At 43.6% G+C, this 16,198-nt stretch overlaps 1 pseudogene; it reads right to left on the bottom strand.

Moving 5' to 3' along the window:
* Positions 1-1,610: 1,610 nt before the first annotated feature.
* LOC116779974 overlaps positions 1,611-16,198 on the bottom strand; it is a 37,072-nt pseudogene continuing 22,484 nt past the window's right edge.

Here is a 16,198-nt window from a genome sequence, read left to right as displayed (position 1 = left end):
ATCCGTATAAGAGAGTAGACAGCACTATGGTTCTGTAAACACTGATCTTGGTACTTTTCTCCTGGTGTTTATTACTCCAAACTCTTTTATGAAGCTTTCCGAAAGCACTATATGCCTTTGCTAACCTGTTGTCTATCTTTCTGTCAATCTTACCATCCGAGGAGATGAGGCTGCCTAGGTAATTAAACTGCTGGACTGATTTCAGCTCTGATTGGTCAATGGTGATGTGGGGATGAAGGAAGACTTCCTGAGGTGCTGGTTGATGGAGAACCTCTGTCTTCTTTAAGCTGACTTCCAGCCCAAAGAGCTCAGCAGAATCTGCAAAGTAGGATGTTAAACGCTGCAGAGCTGCTTCTGTGTGGGCGACAAGGGTGGCATCATCAGCATAAAGCAACTCCTGGACAAGATGATTTTAAGGTCTTAGTGTGGGTCTTCAGTTGCCTTAGGTTGAAAAGGCTTCCATCAGTACGGTGTCGAATGTAGATACCGTCCTGATCATCGAGGTCTGCCGTGGCCCTTTGGAGCATCATGCTGAAAAAGATTGTGAATAGGGTTGGTGCGAGAACACAGCCTTGTTTCACACCATTGGTTATTAGAAAGGGCTCAGAAAGTGCATTGCCATATTATGTGACTACAGAAATGTTAATCATTATTTCAGAAAATGAACCATCAGTTCTATTAATGGAGAAAAGGAGTCTGGGAAGGCTTGTTCAGATGAAACCACAGTACTGTGAATTTCTCAGCCACATGATTAATTATTGTGTTAGAAGAACTCAGAAATAGTAAAATTGAGTTACTTTTTTTGCATAAATAATATCAATTCTTCCCTGATGTAGTTTAGTCAGTCTGTAAGCCATAAACAATTGATAAAGCAATATGACTGTATCATCTCTATCTGTGTTGTGGTTTAACCTGAGCCAGAAACCAAGTACCATGCAGCTGCTCACTCACTCCCCCACCAGTAAGATAAGAGAGAGAATTGGAAGAGTAAAAGCTAAAAAACTCATGGGTTGTGATAAAGACAGTTTAATAAGGAGAGCAAAAGCTGTGCACACAAGCAAAGAAAAACAAGGAATTCATTCACTGCTTCCCATGGGCAGACAGGTGTTCAACCATCTCCAGGAGAGCAGGGCCCTATCACACGTAAACCCTGTTCAGCAATAACAAAAACATCCCTGTATTATCAACACTGTGTTCAGCACAAATCCAAAACACAACCCAATACCGGCCACTGTGAAGAAAATTAACTCTACCCCAGCCCAAACCAGGACAATTTAATGGTCATGATTTCAAGACAAGCAATGCTTAAAGGATTATGGGATAGGATGCTGATTAAATATGCTAAACATACTGTACAAATATAATTGCATTAGCAATTTTATTCCAAGCTGTCAATTAGGCATTCCTCCAAAATATTACCGGTGAAGACAAAGTATACTATCAAATATGACTTCCAGAACAAGGACCCTTTAACAAGAATCAAACCTATCTACAAAAGATAAAAATAGCAAAGAAAACCAACACCCAGTTTTTTAAAGTTTCATTTGAAACAACATTTCTAAATAGCTACTGTATATAATGCATCAATTGCTTTTTTATTTTTAATGTACTTAAACAGAAGTCACCAGGTAAGAACCAGAATGACATTTAGGATTCTGAGTTCTGTTGGAGTCTGTATTTTTAGTCTTTGAGTCATGTTTCTTTGTGCTGTTATTTATTGGCATTGGTATTTGTGATGGCTGAGCAGAACTGTTGTCCACGTTACTCCTTCTGGGACTTGGACTGTAGTTGAAAGGAGTCACTCTTGTTGCAACAGTACCACTGGGGGAGTTTTATTTTCTTGAGCTACTGGAACAGAATGGTGTATGCTCACTAACAGTACTTTCATTATTTTCTGGTGCAGGAACAGGATAATTCTGTACAGATTTTACTTCTGTTCCTTTATTGTCTTAACTGTCTATCTGAAAAAAAGAGTTTGGACATTTTTCTAAACCAATGGTATGAACATTTCCATTCCCTGGATGGTTTTTTTCATTAGCCTCTTTAGAATCTTTACCATTCACACTCCTTTTCTCTGTCAATAACAGGGGGAGTATTTCCAATAGGGGATCTTCCAGATCCCGGTTTATTAAAAGGGCAGTCCTCTATCCTCACCCACACATCCTCTGTCTTAGAGACAGTTTGTGCTATATGATAAATTAGAGTCTTGGAATCAGAGTCATCTGGTGCACCTGAGAAAGAATACTGAGGATCATTCATTTTTGGAGGAATTTCATTTACTTTTATTTTTCTATAAGTACCTTTTGCTGGTGTTTGACTTTCTTTTCTTTGTTTGTGTCTAGAAACAGAACTTCCATGTTGGTTTTCATCTTCACTTTTTGCCTTTTCACTGGATTCTGAAGAAGCTGATAGAACTGAGGAGGAACTTTCAGTTCTTCACCAAGTGCTTACACAAGGAAGTGATGAGGAATGCTTACTGTGTTCATGCTTCCATGTTTCTGATCTATTAGTAGTCAATCTAGATAGACTCTCAGAATGAGAATGGGTTATTGTCGCTGTTGGAACGGACACGACACTGAATATCCACTAGAAAGGTTTATTGAAGAGAATAGAAGAAACCCAGCTTGCACTTTTACAGCTCCTTTTATCCATTTCTTAGGCACACGTATTCTTTACAGATAGGTTAATTTCAAACACAGCAACACAATCTCATGGCTGATAGGTTGACTCTTTCAGTGTTACTTTCCCACAGTCTCTCTGCACATCTGATATCTTTTATGTATACATCTTGCTCAGTCACTTTATCCAAAACAAGTTCTTGTTTCTCACGGACAGCTTTCCTCCTGGTGCTTTTCCCTTCCTTCAGGGTACATCGATATGTTGTCTGGACTAACGCCTTCATTCTCAGTCATATTCTCATTACATGTTAGGGTCTCGGTCCAGCCGAAATTCCCCACAATTCCCCCTTTCTGTATTTGTGCGACAAAGATTGCCTGTGCCGTCTTCTGCAGGGTCCTTTGTACAAGTGACACAATACATGGGGACATCAGAAGCACAACTACAGCTATAACAATGATAAAAAGTCCTGTCTTGAGGCAAGAAAGAAGCCATATCAGTAACCCCCATCCCTTAAACACATTATCTAATCCAAAAAACCCTGTGTCCTGAGTAATCTTTTGAGTTTCTTCCTGTAACTTCGCAATCTGTTTATAAATAGATTGAGAATGGTCAGATAAATTCATACAACACATTCCTTCAAACTCCTGACAGTCATGTCCGTGAACTAAAAGCAGAAAATCAATAGCCGTTCTATTTTGTAAAGTAGCATGAGGAACACTATAAACATCTGTGGCTAATGGATATAAAATTTGAGATGTTCGATTGGTTTGTTTTGTAACCCAGCAGGTTAACTTGTTCAAAGTCCCTAATGCTTGAGGCAGCTACTATTTCCCCACGACTCCACAGGTTAACAGAATTGTCACACTTAGAATCAATAGTTAAGGTACATTTAACACGAGAGTGGCTAGATAGATGGGTGTGGTTAAAAAGCACTTTGTGAGAAGGTGTTAACAGTCCTAGACGACCTATGGTACAAGGTCCCCCTGTTATTTTTTTGGGAATTCCTGGCCAGGTTCTGTCTCCACAGAGGGCAATCGTCTCGCAACATTGACCCCTGGAGCAGGATCAATTTTATTGCACCCTAGGTGTTGGCACCAATTAGAATGATTCTGATAGAAAGGTACACTAGGCGATACATCTTGTGGGACCGTTGTCATGGCTTGGTTTCGCGAACGAAGATTTGGGAAGGCACTATCCACTTTTGCTACAGGCACGCTGGTGGCTTATGAGGTCAATACGTGACAGACATATCCGATTGCAAAAGGCACAGCAGAAAGACTCCTTAGATGGTGTATTTTGCAAGACACGGTTCTTTCTGCGTTGCCTTTTTTCCTCGAGAGTGATCCTGCATGTGTTCTCGAAGGAGACAGCTGCGTTATAGATGGTATGTCTCCAGGTCTCCCGATTTGAGACCAGAGTAGACCAGTTATGGTGATCAATATGGCCAAGGCTGAGATGTTGTTTCAGGGAGTCCTTGAATCTTTTCTTCGGGGCTCCTGTCATGCGGTAGCCAGTGGCAAGTTCACCATAGAGCAGGATCTTAGGAAGGCGGTGGTCCTTCATCCTTGAGACGTGCCCTGCCCATCGCAGCTGTGTTTTCATCAACATGGCCTCAATACTAGTGACAGCTGCTCATTCTAGTACAGATGTATTGGTCACATAATCTGACCAGCGGATGTTAAGGATTGTATGGAGGCAGCGTTGATGGAAGCGTTCTAGGAGACGCAGGTGGTGGCGGTAGATGACCCATGATTCGGAACCATATAGGAGAGTAGACAACACTATGGCTTTGTAAACACCGATCTTGGTGCTTTTCTTCAAGTGTTTATTACGCCATACTCTCTTGTGGAGGTTTCCAAAGGCACTATATGCCTTAGCTAACCTGTTGTCTATCTCTCCGTCGATCTTACCATCTGAGGAGATGAGGCTACCAAGGTAGTTAAACTGTTGGACTGATTTGAGCTCTGATTGGCCAATGGTGATGTGGGGATGATGGAAGACTTCCTGAGGTGCAGGTTGATGGAGGACCTCTGTCTTCTTTAAGCTGACTTCCAGCCCAAAGAGTTCAGCAGCATCTGCAAAGCAGGATGTTAAACGCTGCAGGGCTGCTTCTGTGTGGGCAACAAGGGCGGCGTCATCAGCATAAAGCAGCTCCCGGACAAGATGGTTTAAGGTCTTGGTGTGGGCCTTCAGTCGCCTTAGATTGAATAGACTTCCATCACTACGATATCGAATGTAGATACCGTCCTGATCATCGAGGTCTGCCGAGGTCCTTTGGAGTATCATGCTAAAGAAGACGGTGAATAGGGTAGGAGCGAGAACGCAACCTTGTTTCACACCATTCTTAATTAAAAAGGGCTCAGAAAGTGCGTTGCCATGTCTGACTTGGCCGTGTTGATCTTCATGGAGTGAGATGATCATTTTAAGGAACTTGGGGGGACAACCTAAACGTTCCAAAATCTGCCACAGACCTTTTCTACTCACAGTATCAAAAGCCTTGGTGAGGTCGACAAAGGTTACATAGAGACCTTTGTTCTGTTCCCTACACTTCTCTTGCAGTTGTCAGAACAAATACCATGTCTGTGGTGCTCCTGTTGGCTCTGAAACCACACTGACTTTCAGGTAGAATTCCTTCTGCTATAGTGGGTATTAGTCTGTTCAAGAGTATTCTTGCCAGGATTTTGCCAGCAATGGAGAGCAGAGTAATACCACGGTAGTTTGAGCAATCTGATTTAATACCTTTCTTCTTATACAAAGTGATGATGACAGCATCACGAAGGTCTGAAGGTAGTTCGCCAACAGTGCACCACAAACTCGTGAAATTTGGTGTGGAGCGCAAGACCCCCATATTTCCAGACTTCAGGTGGAATTCCATCAATCCCAGTTGCCTTGCCGATTTTCACCTGCTGTGTGGCCTTGAGGGTTTCTCCTAAAGTGGGGGCAGTATCCAATTCATACTTTACTGGTTGTTGTGTGATGGACTGAATTGCTGAATCTTGGACTACACGGTTGGTACTGAAAAGAGTCTGAAAATGTTCAGACCATCGATTCAGAATGGAGGTTTTATCTGTTAGAAGGGTTTGACCATCAGCGCTGAGTAGAGGTCTTTGGACGTGGTATGTAGGTCCGTATGCTGTTTTCAAGGCCTCATAGAAACCTTTGTGATCACCTGTATCTGCGCATAATTGAGTTTTTTCAGCTAGATCGATCCACCACTTGTTCTGGATGTCATGGAGTTTCTGTTGGAGCTTGTTGCATGCGAGACGAAAGGCTGTTTTTCTTGCGTGACAGGATGGCAGTGCAAGGTGTGCTTGGTGGGCGGTTCTCTTCTTCCTCAACAAGTCTTGGATTTCTTGGTTGTTTTCGTCAAACCAGTCCTTGTTCTTCTTGAAGGAGAACCCTAAGGATTCTTCAGAGGATTGCAGGATGTTGTTTTTAATATGGTGCCAGATTGTTTCCGGAGAGGAATCTGCAGAAGCTGTGGGAATGTTTTCGAGCCTGGTTTGAAGGTTTGCCTGGAAACTGTCTCTTACTGTGGTTGATTGGAGATTGTTAACTTGGAGTCTTCTCCTTGGGATGTTGCCCCTTTTTGGTTTGAATTTGAGCTTGAAATTGAGTTTACAGCGCACAAGCCGATGGTCTGTTTGGCATTCTGCGCTGGGCATCACGCGGGTATGGTGGACATCGCGGGCATCTCTCTGTCGCACCAAGACATAATCAATGAGGTGCCAATGCTTAGAACAGGGGTGCATCCAGGTTGTCTTCAGACTATCTTTCTGCTGAAAGATAGTATTAGTGACGGTGAGTTGTTGCTCTGCACAGAATTCTAGCAGAAGTCGACCATTATCGTTGCAGTTTCCAACACCATGTTTGCCTAATACTCCTTTCCAGGCTTCAAAATTCTTGCCTACTCTGGCGTTGAAATCACCAAGGATAATGATCTTATCGTCTGCAGGAACCTTTTGGGTAAGGAGGCGCAGGTCAGTGTAAAATTTATCTTTTTCAGCAGGGTCAACTTGGAGAGTTGGGGCATATATACTAAAGATGACAACATGTTGCTTGTTGTTTAGCGGAAGGCGTAGGGAGATAATGCGGTCAGAGTGACCTGTCGGCAGATTTTCGAGTTTAGGAACAAAGGAGTTTTTGATCATGAAGCCGACTCCTGAGAGGTGTTTTTCGGTTCTGGGCTTGCCTGACCAAAAGAGTGTGTAGCCGGTACCATGTTCTCTGAGGCTGCCTTCTTCATGAAGGCGAACTTCACTGAGAGTGGCGATGTCGATGTTGAGACGAGCCAGTTCATGGGCAATTAGGGCAGACCGACGCTCAGGACGTCCGCTATCCGCAGAATCGAGCATGGTTCTGATATTCCAACATGCTAGAGTTAATTTAGGTACACCTTTGGAGGCAGGTGCATGCCTTTGTCTTTTGCTCTTTGTGCGACCGCATTGGAAGAAGATGCCCGTTGGCCTGCGGTTAACCAACCGGGTGAAAGTGGAGATGAGCTTTGTTTAGGCCACCTTTTCTAGGCCCCTCTCCGAGTGGAGCAAGCAGTGTTGTCCTTGAAAAGGCTGCTTGGTCGTTCAGGGTGCTGCCCCAAGAGACTGTCATCTCTGGTCAGTCTCAAATGACCAATATCCTGAACCGCCTGCATGCAGGGTTGGGTCTGCGGCTTCCAGTGCACCTTTCACCTGCCGTTTCGACCCTCGCCCGTCGCTACAGGACTTTTTGCATGTGGGTAAAGCCTTCAAGCCTGCGCAATGGATTTTTTAGTTGAGACTCAGTGTGCGCGGAACTGAACCCACCCTTTAATCCCGAGGTTCATCTGCCAGGGCCAAGCAAGCTTGGACGGTGGCAGTGAGGTCCTCAGGACGTAGGTTTGATTAGAGTGACCTTCTCTTAGATGGATGGCCTTACAGGGCTAAGTGAGCTCCATCTGCCCGGGTTTGGGATTGGAGTTGTCCTTCTCCTAGTGGGACCATTGTACCATCGTCATATAGCTCATAATCAAACCTATGGTTAAAGAAAACACAGTTCTCAGTTGTTAAACTCCCCAAGATGTCTAATTCTTGAGGTAGCAAAGCACGTGGGAGAGAATGATCCCACAAATCCCAGTTGTCCGTACACTGCCGCATAACTTTGCAAAAAGACTTTGTTAGGGGTCTAAGGCCAACCACTATAAGGTTGGCCTCACTGCCATTTAATGGAACCCCTACCAGGCAGGTATGAAAAGGCTGCTTGGGTTGTGCAAGTGAGGCACAAAAGGTGGTTTGGTTCAAGGCCTTCATCAAGGTCACCCAGACATTGCGGTCCTTCCATGGGTTAATTCGGTCTAGCTCCTCTTCCGTAGGATGCATCAGCAGCGATCACCCCAATGCAGAACAACGTGGCCCTTCATCTGTGGAGACACAAGCATAACCTCTGCCTCAAGTTAATAATTCCCCAACAATGTCCCATTGCCCTGTCTGCAAGTTTTTTACCTGCACCTTGGCCCTGGGGGAAACAGTTGAATTTCGTGTCAGAGACGCGAAATGGCAAACTATGGGAGGTTCCTGAAAACCTTCTGCACTATGCAAAAAGTTAAGCACATATGTTACCTTATTTAATCTTGCCTCAGGGGATTCACCCATCATTCCCTCTTTCTGTTTTTGAAGGAAACGTTTGAGAGTGCCATGAGCACGTTCAACAATACTTTGGCCTTGTATCAGGGTGAATTTATGCTGATACTTTTGGTCTGTGTTTGACCCTGACACCTGTGAAACCTTTGCTCTTTCCCTGTCAAGTTATGGGAAAACAAGCAGTGATAAACGGGAAAGTTGTCCTTGAAGAGAACTTCTTGTATAAACTGTTTTAATTGGTATTCTGTGATTGGTTAGTTGTCCTCCAAGGTCGTTTGAAGGAGAGACTGAGGAGGAGGATGATGAAGGACGCCCCCAGACTCATTTGGAAAAGACCCCCCTGAGTACAGTACACAGGCGCAGGGAAAACCACGCGTGCGCAGAAGGGGTGCACTTACATAACCAAGGGGGAGGGATGGAGAACCCCTGACGGGGCGGTGCTGGCCACACCTCAGAGGTTGTCGTCTCTCAATTAATTGTTTAAAAATGGAGATAGTGCTTTCTTGTCAGGTAGTTAACTTTACTTCAAGGACAACGTTGCCTTCTGACGGGGACTCTTGCCAGCTTATTAACGTACTGACTCTCCGAGGATGCCACTTCTGCTATGGGTAATTATAGGTATGCTAGGTTGGTAAGATAACTTTATAGGCAACAACTGGGTAACTGGAGAGGTCCCGCTGGGGCTTATTCCTCTCCTCATTCCTCCCTTTTGGGTTTGTTCATTTTCTTGGCCACCTTTTGTAATAAATATTGGGGGGTTTTTGTTGAGCTAGCAACGGTGTCTGTTTTTCGTGTCTGTATATCTCGGACCTTCCCTGATAAAGTAACCCCCCCTCCCCGATACAGGCCTGTAGGAGAATGAGGGATGCCCGTAACATGCGTAACACCCCATTGCTGCAGAAACAGTGAAATACTGTTTGATTTATAAGCTGAGTCATTGTCGGTCTTAAGTTGACTGGTGTGGTGGTTTGAAACTCCCAAGAATGTAATTTCTAAGTTCAAGCCCCCCTCCCACAGTTTTCCCCTGTGAGAGGGTTTAGTGATGGTATGGACTTGATATCTTTTTCACCTCATGTGGAGAGTTTTCAGTGATGCCGTGGAATGTTGATGCTAAAAAATAACTCAGGAGCAGTTAATTAGGGGTGAGATAGGGAAAGGGTTTAATTGTGCCAAGGCAATAGATGTTACAAGACGGGCGCCCAGTTGTGCCCGAGATGTTACATTTTATAATACCATCCGTCCAATCCCAAGTGTGTCCACCCTGTAGTCTTTGGTCAGGTCCGCCTTGGGTCCATCCCCTGAGAATTGGGTCTGGGGGCCTTTGGGACCACCTACTTCATCATTCTTCATCATCCTCAGAGCACAAAGGGTACATAGTCACCTAGTTCTTGACTCTGTTCTGTTGTTCAGGCCTAGATATGGGTGTTCTCTAAACAGTATAGGCCTTGCCTTGACAAGAGACTAAACATTTCTGGATTCGGGGGTAGGATTGATATAGGGTGCATGGAATGGGGTAAGAGGGTTGAGGAATGTGTAAGCTACTTGTGCTACAGGGTAAGGGAACGAGGGCTGCTGCTTTTAAAATCTACTTCTACTACTTATAAAACTTATAAAGCCTACAAAAATTAGAAAAATAAAAAACTAATAGGGGCTTAAGGCATCATCAGACAAAACACAACCATCCGTTATTGGGGGAAGGGGAAAATATTTACAAAGGTTTATTTACACACACACATATATATTTACATTGAATTAAATTCCTCTTTTCCTTCAGTAAAAGTCTAAGAAGAACAAAGTCTTTCTGTCACTCCTCAGGTCACAGTTCCTTCATTTCAGTTTTTTGTGGCACTGGTTAGTGTCCTTCATTTTCTTGAGGCAGCAGATTTAAGTATGGCAGTCAGGATTTTTGTTCTTACTTTGTGGAAATTCCAACCCTGAGCCCGAGCCTTCGGGGGATTTTCCTTGGAGACCTTCACTTCTCTTGGGTTAGAACATTTAAGGTAGCTTTCAGTTCAGTCTTACCAGAGCTCCTCTGCTCTGGCTCAGTTCGCCAGCATGATAGAAGCAGCAGCAGAGGGCACGGTCACCTCCTCTGCATTCCGTCCTGGCTCAGTTCTCAGGACGTCTCTGGGTTTTTCAGCTCCTTTCTCTCTCTAACTGCTGCTGCATTTCGGGACTCCCTAAGGGTTTGGAAGTCCACCCCTCTTCAGGAAGTTTCTGGGTTTTGGGAAAGTAATACAGTCTTACCCCAAACCAACTCTGTTGAGTTTTCCTCTGTTTCGTTGCCAGTTCTCCGTCCTGCAGGAATATCTCTGCATCTTTCAGTCGGCTTCATGTTATCTCACTGCTACTGGCTATCTTTTTGGTTTTTAGCCACCGTTGTCTCTATTCAGGACTGCTCCGTTGCCACTTTCAATGTCTTCTGCTGTTACTGACAGTAAGGAAACTCTTCCAGCTCTTGATTACGGGACCTGGTCCAGCTTTGACACTATACCGGGTCTCCCGTAGCCTCAGTTGGGGGCTGGGGGCCCTTGACCCCCAGAGGGGCTCACTGGTCTCCTACTTCCTCCTGGCTCAGATCATGGCTACCTACCTTCTAAACTATCTTCACCCCCTTCTTTTCTGCTTCTGTGGGTATGTAATTTCCTTAGGGTGCACGTGAACTATTGATTGGTCCAGTAATATCAGTGGGGCAAACCATTACTACCTCAGAGAAAAGGTTTTTCAAACCACCACAACTGGGAACTCCGTAAAAGGTGAATGCTTGTTGCCAATGGCGGATCACATCTCGGACGGCCTCGTCAGTATGGGCGGTAGCAACGATGACCTGTGAAAAGGTATCAATAGAAACATGAACATATTTAAGAAGGCCAAATTCTTGAATGTGGGTTACATCAGATTGCCAAATTTGCAGGGCCTGGAACCCTCGTGGGTTGGTGCCATAAAAAGCAGGAACATGATAATCTGGACAATCGGGGCAGGAGGTAACAATGGATCGTGCATCACCTGCTGAAAGTCGAAATTGTTTCATCAGGGTTCGAAAACCTTGATGGAAAAAATGGTGGGATTCAACAGCCTGTTGATGCAAATTTGGAACTGGACCTAATGCTAGTGCAGAAACCAAGTGGTCCGCTCGTGCATTACCTTCAGTGAAAAAACCTGGGAGAGAAGTATGGCTCCTGATGTGTAGAATATAATAAGGATGCAAGTGTTTCTGAATGGTCAACCATAAAAACTTCATAACACCAAACAAAAGGGCATTAGATACATCCCCCAAAACAACCTTGTCAAGTCTTTGAACCAAACCAGCTACATAAGCAGAATCAGTAACAATATTTACAGCATCATTAAAATGTTGAAAGGCTAACAAAACAGCACGCAGTTCCACAACCTGTGGAGAGCCTTCTTGTCGCTCTACAATGTGATGCCACTGCGAATCGGCATACAACACTATGGCAGTTTTTCCTGTTTTTCCTGATCCATCTGTAAAAATGGTGGGACCGAACACGGGGTCCCGTGAACTGAGTTGTTTTTGGGCAAATGATATTTGACTTGCCAGTTTCAACAGTGGATGAGAAGGGAGATGATAAGTAATTTGCCCAGTAAAATTCATCAGCGTTGCTTGCAGCGCCAAGCTGTTGGTCAGACACCACTCAAAGTACTCAACTTGGACTGGCACAGCAATGTGTGCTGGGTCTCTTGCCAACAATTCAGCGCAATGCAGTCAGTTTGTCAGTTGGTTTGTCAGTCAGCCATTTGAGGGCTAATGTGGGTCTCTTCGCACCCTGCAACACAGTGGTCCCTATTGAAAATCCGTAGTAATGCGCAACCCCCATTGTGAGAGACAGTCTCGGCCCCATAGATTCAGAGGTGCTGCTGTGACAAAAGGACATACTGTTGCTATCTGTTCCTCAGTGTTAGTAACAGTCACTGGTTGGGCAGCCATCAAGCTTTGTGCTAAACCTCCCAGACCCACCACACCTTGAATGGAAGAAATTACAGGCCAGGTAGGAGGCCAGTCCTTCTGTGAAATTATAGTGACATCCGACCCAGTGTCTAGCAGCCCAGATACCTTAAGTTTTCCAGGCGTAGTGTTGTGTTGAGAGAGGATGCAAGTCATCAGTGGGCAACTATCCATCAGCGTTTGAGTCCATAACACCTGCGGAGGTCCTGTAGATCCAAATCCACCTGTACCCAGAGTCACCTGTTCAGTCCTAGGGACACAACTCAGAAAAGGCACCAGTTGAGCAATTCGAGTTCCCTTTTCTATCGTAATTGGGGGAGTAGGAGTAGATACCATGGCAGAAATCTGTCCCTCAAAGTCAGCGTCAATTACTCCTACATGTATTAGAATACCCTGGAGAATAGCACTAGATCTGCCTATTAATAAGGCACTGAGTCCCCTCCCAATAGGTCCCCATGCGTCCAAAGGGACTTTGTGCACTTGGTGGGTTGTTATAGTTACTGTGTCGGCGGTGGATACATCCATGCCTGCGGATCCACGGGTTTTTCCTGATAACTGGTCACAAAGGCTTGCATGGGTGGTGTTGATGGAAGGGAACGGACAGATGCTCTCAGACCAATATGATCAAGCAATATGTCGGATTTATTAGGAGAAAGACAGATTATATAGTGCTCACGACGCTTAGTTTCTTGTTCACACAACATTGGTTACATAAGGAAAACATGTTCTGCTGTCCACTTCTAATTGGACCACAACAGGTGGTCATAGGAGATGAGAACACCTTATTCACTTTGCCAAAACTCCTCCTTGGCATCTGGCATGAATCCACCTTTGTTCTAACTTTAGGTCCTGTAGCCATCTTAGTGGTGCAGTAATTTTTACTATCATCATTCAGCTATGCCAAGGTGAAACACACAGAAATGCAAAAGAAATTGCTCACACAATTTCTATGTTACAACAAATCCCCTTTTTCAGTTTCTGAACAATTTGGTTTGCATTTCTGTATCACTCTTTATTGTACCAATAACATATCAATAAACATGATTACATATAACAATAATAGTACATTAACAAACTTAACAACTAAATAACTTCAAGGTTTGTGCTCTTAAATTTTGCTTAAAAGTGCTTCTAAATATAGAACTTATTCTTAAAACTTTTTATTCAATATAGAACACTTCTACAAATGGAGCTCCATTCACTATCACACCCATACATGCATACACTTTCATCCATTCACTTTCATTCGGTGGCCACCAATTAGACATACATTCACACAGACATACTTTTAAGTTCCATTTCACCGTGTTCTATAAGATAAAAAGCCATAATTCTCTAACACCTTATAATGTTAAAACTTCTTATAAACTTTCCTTCACCAACACTCAGTGAATAATTCAAAATTCGTACAAAACACTCTCTTAAATTCTTAACCTCTATAATTATGTGCTTTTTTAAACTTATGTGTTTTTTTAAAAATATATAAAAAATTGTGCTCATAATACTAAAAATTATGCTTTTGTAATACTGAAAAAACTATTATATACAACAGCTTCTGATAGTGCCACTGTTACCTACAGGAAGAGCATTAACCATGTTCTGAAGAACCAGCTTCTTTCCAAGGTTTTACCCATCGTGCAGGTAGCCAGCGAACACCTGTGTCTGTTAAGATACAAGCATAACCTCTTCCAGTCATCTTCACTTCTGCAGGCCCTTTCCATTCCCCTGTCTGTGGATCCTTATATTGCACTTTGGTTATTGCTTGTTGACTTACCAGACCCGACTGCAAGGAAGTGTTATGAATAACAATGGGAGGGTCTGTTCTATTACCCGTCAACCGCAAGAAATTCAGCACATATAACACTTACTTTTGCAAGTCGGTCATGTGGACTGGTTAGCTCTTCTCCCCCCTTCTGCTTTTGCAAAAGTGTTTTCAGAACTCCGTGAGCTCGTTCAATAATAGCTTGACCTGTAGGAGAGTGAACTATACCAGTAACATGAGAAATACCCCAATTCATACAGAACCTTCGGAAATGTTGTGAGGTATAACCAGATCCATTATCAGTTTTAAGTTCTGTGGGGATCCCAAGGGCTACTATGCATGCATACATATGACGAATGACATATTTGGTACCTTCCCCAGCCTGGGCAGAGGCCCATATGGCATGAGAAAAGGTATCAATGCATACATGCACATATTTCAACCTCCCGAACTCAGCAACATGAGTGACATCCATTTGCCAAAGCTGCAATGCTTGTAACCCCCAAGGATTGACTCCCAAGCCAATGCCCAGCCCGTTCTTGTGACAGGTTGAACAGGCCTGTACAATCCCTCGTGCATCTGTGGAAGTGAGTCCAAACTGCCTGGTTAATACATCTGCAGTCTGATGAAAAAATTCATGAGACAGAACTGCTTGCTGAAACTTATTTACTGCAGGACCAGTCCATGCAGGTGCTACCAATTTATCTGCTCTGTTATTTCCAATTGCTAAACCACCATTTAGTTGTTGATGGCTTCTAATGTGAGTGATAAAATAGGGTTGTGTGCGCTGATCTAGCAAATGCAGCAACTGTGTCATGAGTGCTGCTAAGATCTTATTTTTCAGGGTTTTGACCGTTGCCCGTTCGATTCGTTGTACTGTACCTACTACATAAAGTGAATCTGAAACTACATTAACGGGTTCTTCCTTCCAGAAGTTCAAGGCCCACACTACACCTCTCAGTTCAAGGGTTTGCAGTGTGTCACCTGAAACACCTGGAAGCAGTTTATGTTTCCACTCTGATCCTTCCTGCCAAGTAACTGCTGCTTGTTGAGATTTTCTTCCAGCATCTGTAAAAACAGTAATCCCATCAACTGGATCATCTGAACGCAATACAAGCTGTTTAGTTGTTTGATGTTGCAACAAAGGCAACAATTTGTCTGAGGGATAATGATTTGTGACCAGACCTTCAAAATCTGCCATGGCTATTTGGAATGGTTCTGATTTCTCAAGTAACCACTCCAAATAGTTCTGGGCGACCGGTACAAATATTACAGATGGATCTTTGCCAATTAAATCACAAATTCTCCATTGCCCTTTTATGACAAGTTGTGCAAACAATTCAGGTCGTGTCATGATTGTCTTTTTGGACTGATATGGTAAAAATACCCATTCCAAAATTCTTATGCTGGTTGCGATTTGACAGATGATACCCAATGGATGCTTTTTGTTTTCTCCAGAATTAACAATCAGGTACTGCACTGGTTGTTCCTGTATTATTCGACAGGCATATCCCGCAGCTATCTTTTCAGAGATCTTAACTATAGCTGTCTTTTGATCTTCTGACAATTCTCTATGAAGTCCTACCTGAGCAACTGACCCTAGTAAAGGCATCAGAGGAGCTAGATCATCATTGGTTATTCCACACACAGGTCTGACCCACTGTATGTCACCCATCAGCTTCTGTACATCAGTCAGGGGTTTTATGGCAGTGTTAATAACTAACTTCTGTGGTCTCACTATTCCTTTTGTGATGGTCCAACCAAGGTATTGCCATGGTTCCTGCTTCTGAATCTTTTCGGGGGCAATCTGTAGGCCTCGATGACTCAACTCTTGTTCTAACTGCTGTAACAGCATTGGCACATTTAGATTTTTTCCCGCTATCAGAACATCATCCATGTAATGATACACTAATAAGTCAGGGTGTTGAGTCCGAAATGACTGCAAGGTCCATGCAACATAGATCTGACACAAGGTGGGTGAATTTTTCATCCCCTGGGGAAGAGTTACCCAGTGAAAACGCTGTGTTGGTTCTGCTTTGTTAATTGAAGGCACTGTGAAGGCAAATCTGACAACATCTTCTGGATGCAAAAAGATTGTGAAAAAACAGTCTTTTAAATCTATTACCAGTATGACCCAATCATGGGGGATCATCATAGGAGAAGGTAGACCAGGCTGCAAAACTCCCATATCCTCCATGACTGCGTTGACAGCTCGCAGATCATGTAATAATCTCCATT

Source organism: Chiroxiphia lanceolata, chromosome W, assembly GCF_009829145.1.
Source record: "Chiroxiphia lanceolata isolate bChiLan1 chromosome W, bChiLan1.pri, whole genome shotgun sequence".
NCBI classification, from domain to species: Eukaryota; Metazoa; Chordata; class Aves; order Passeriformes; family Pipridae; genus Chiroxiphia; species Chiroxiphia lanceolata.
The sequence above is the reverse complement of the archived record's forward strand: the minus strand, read 5'-3'. Positions and strand labels throughout refer to the sequence as shown.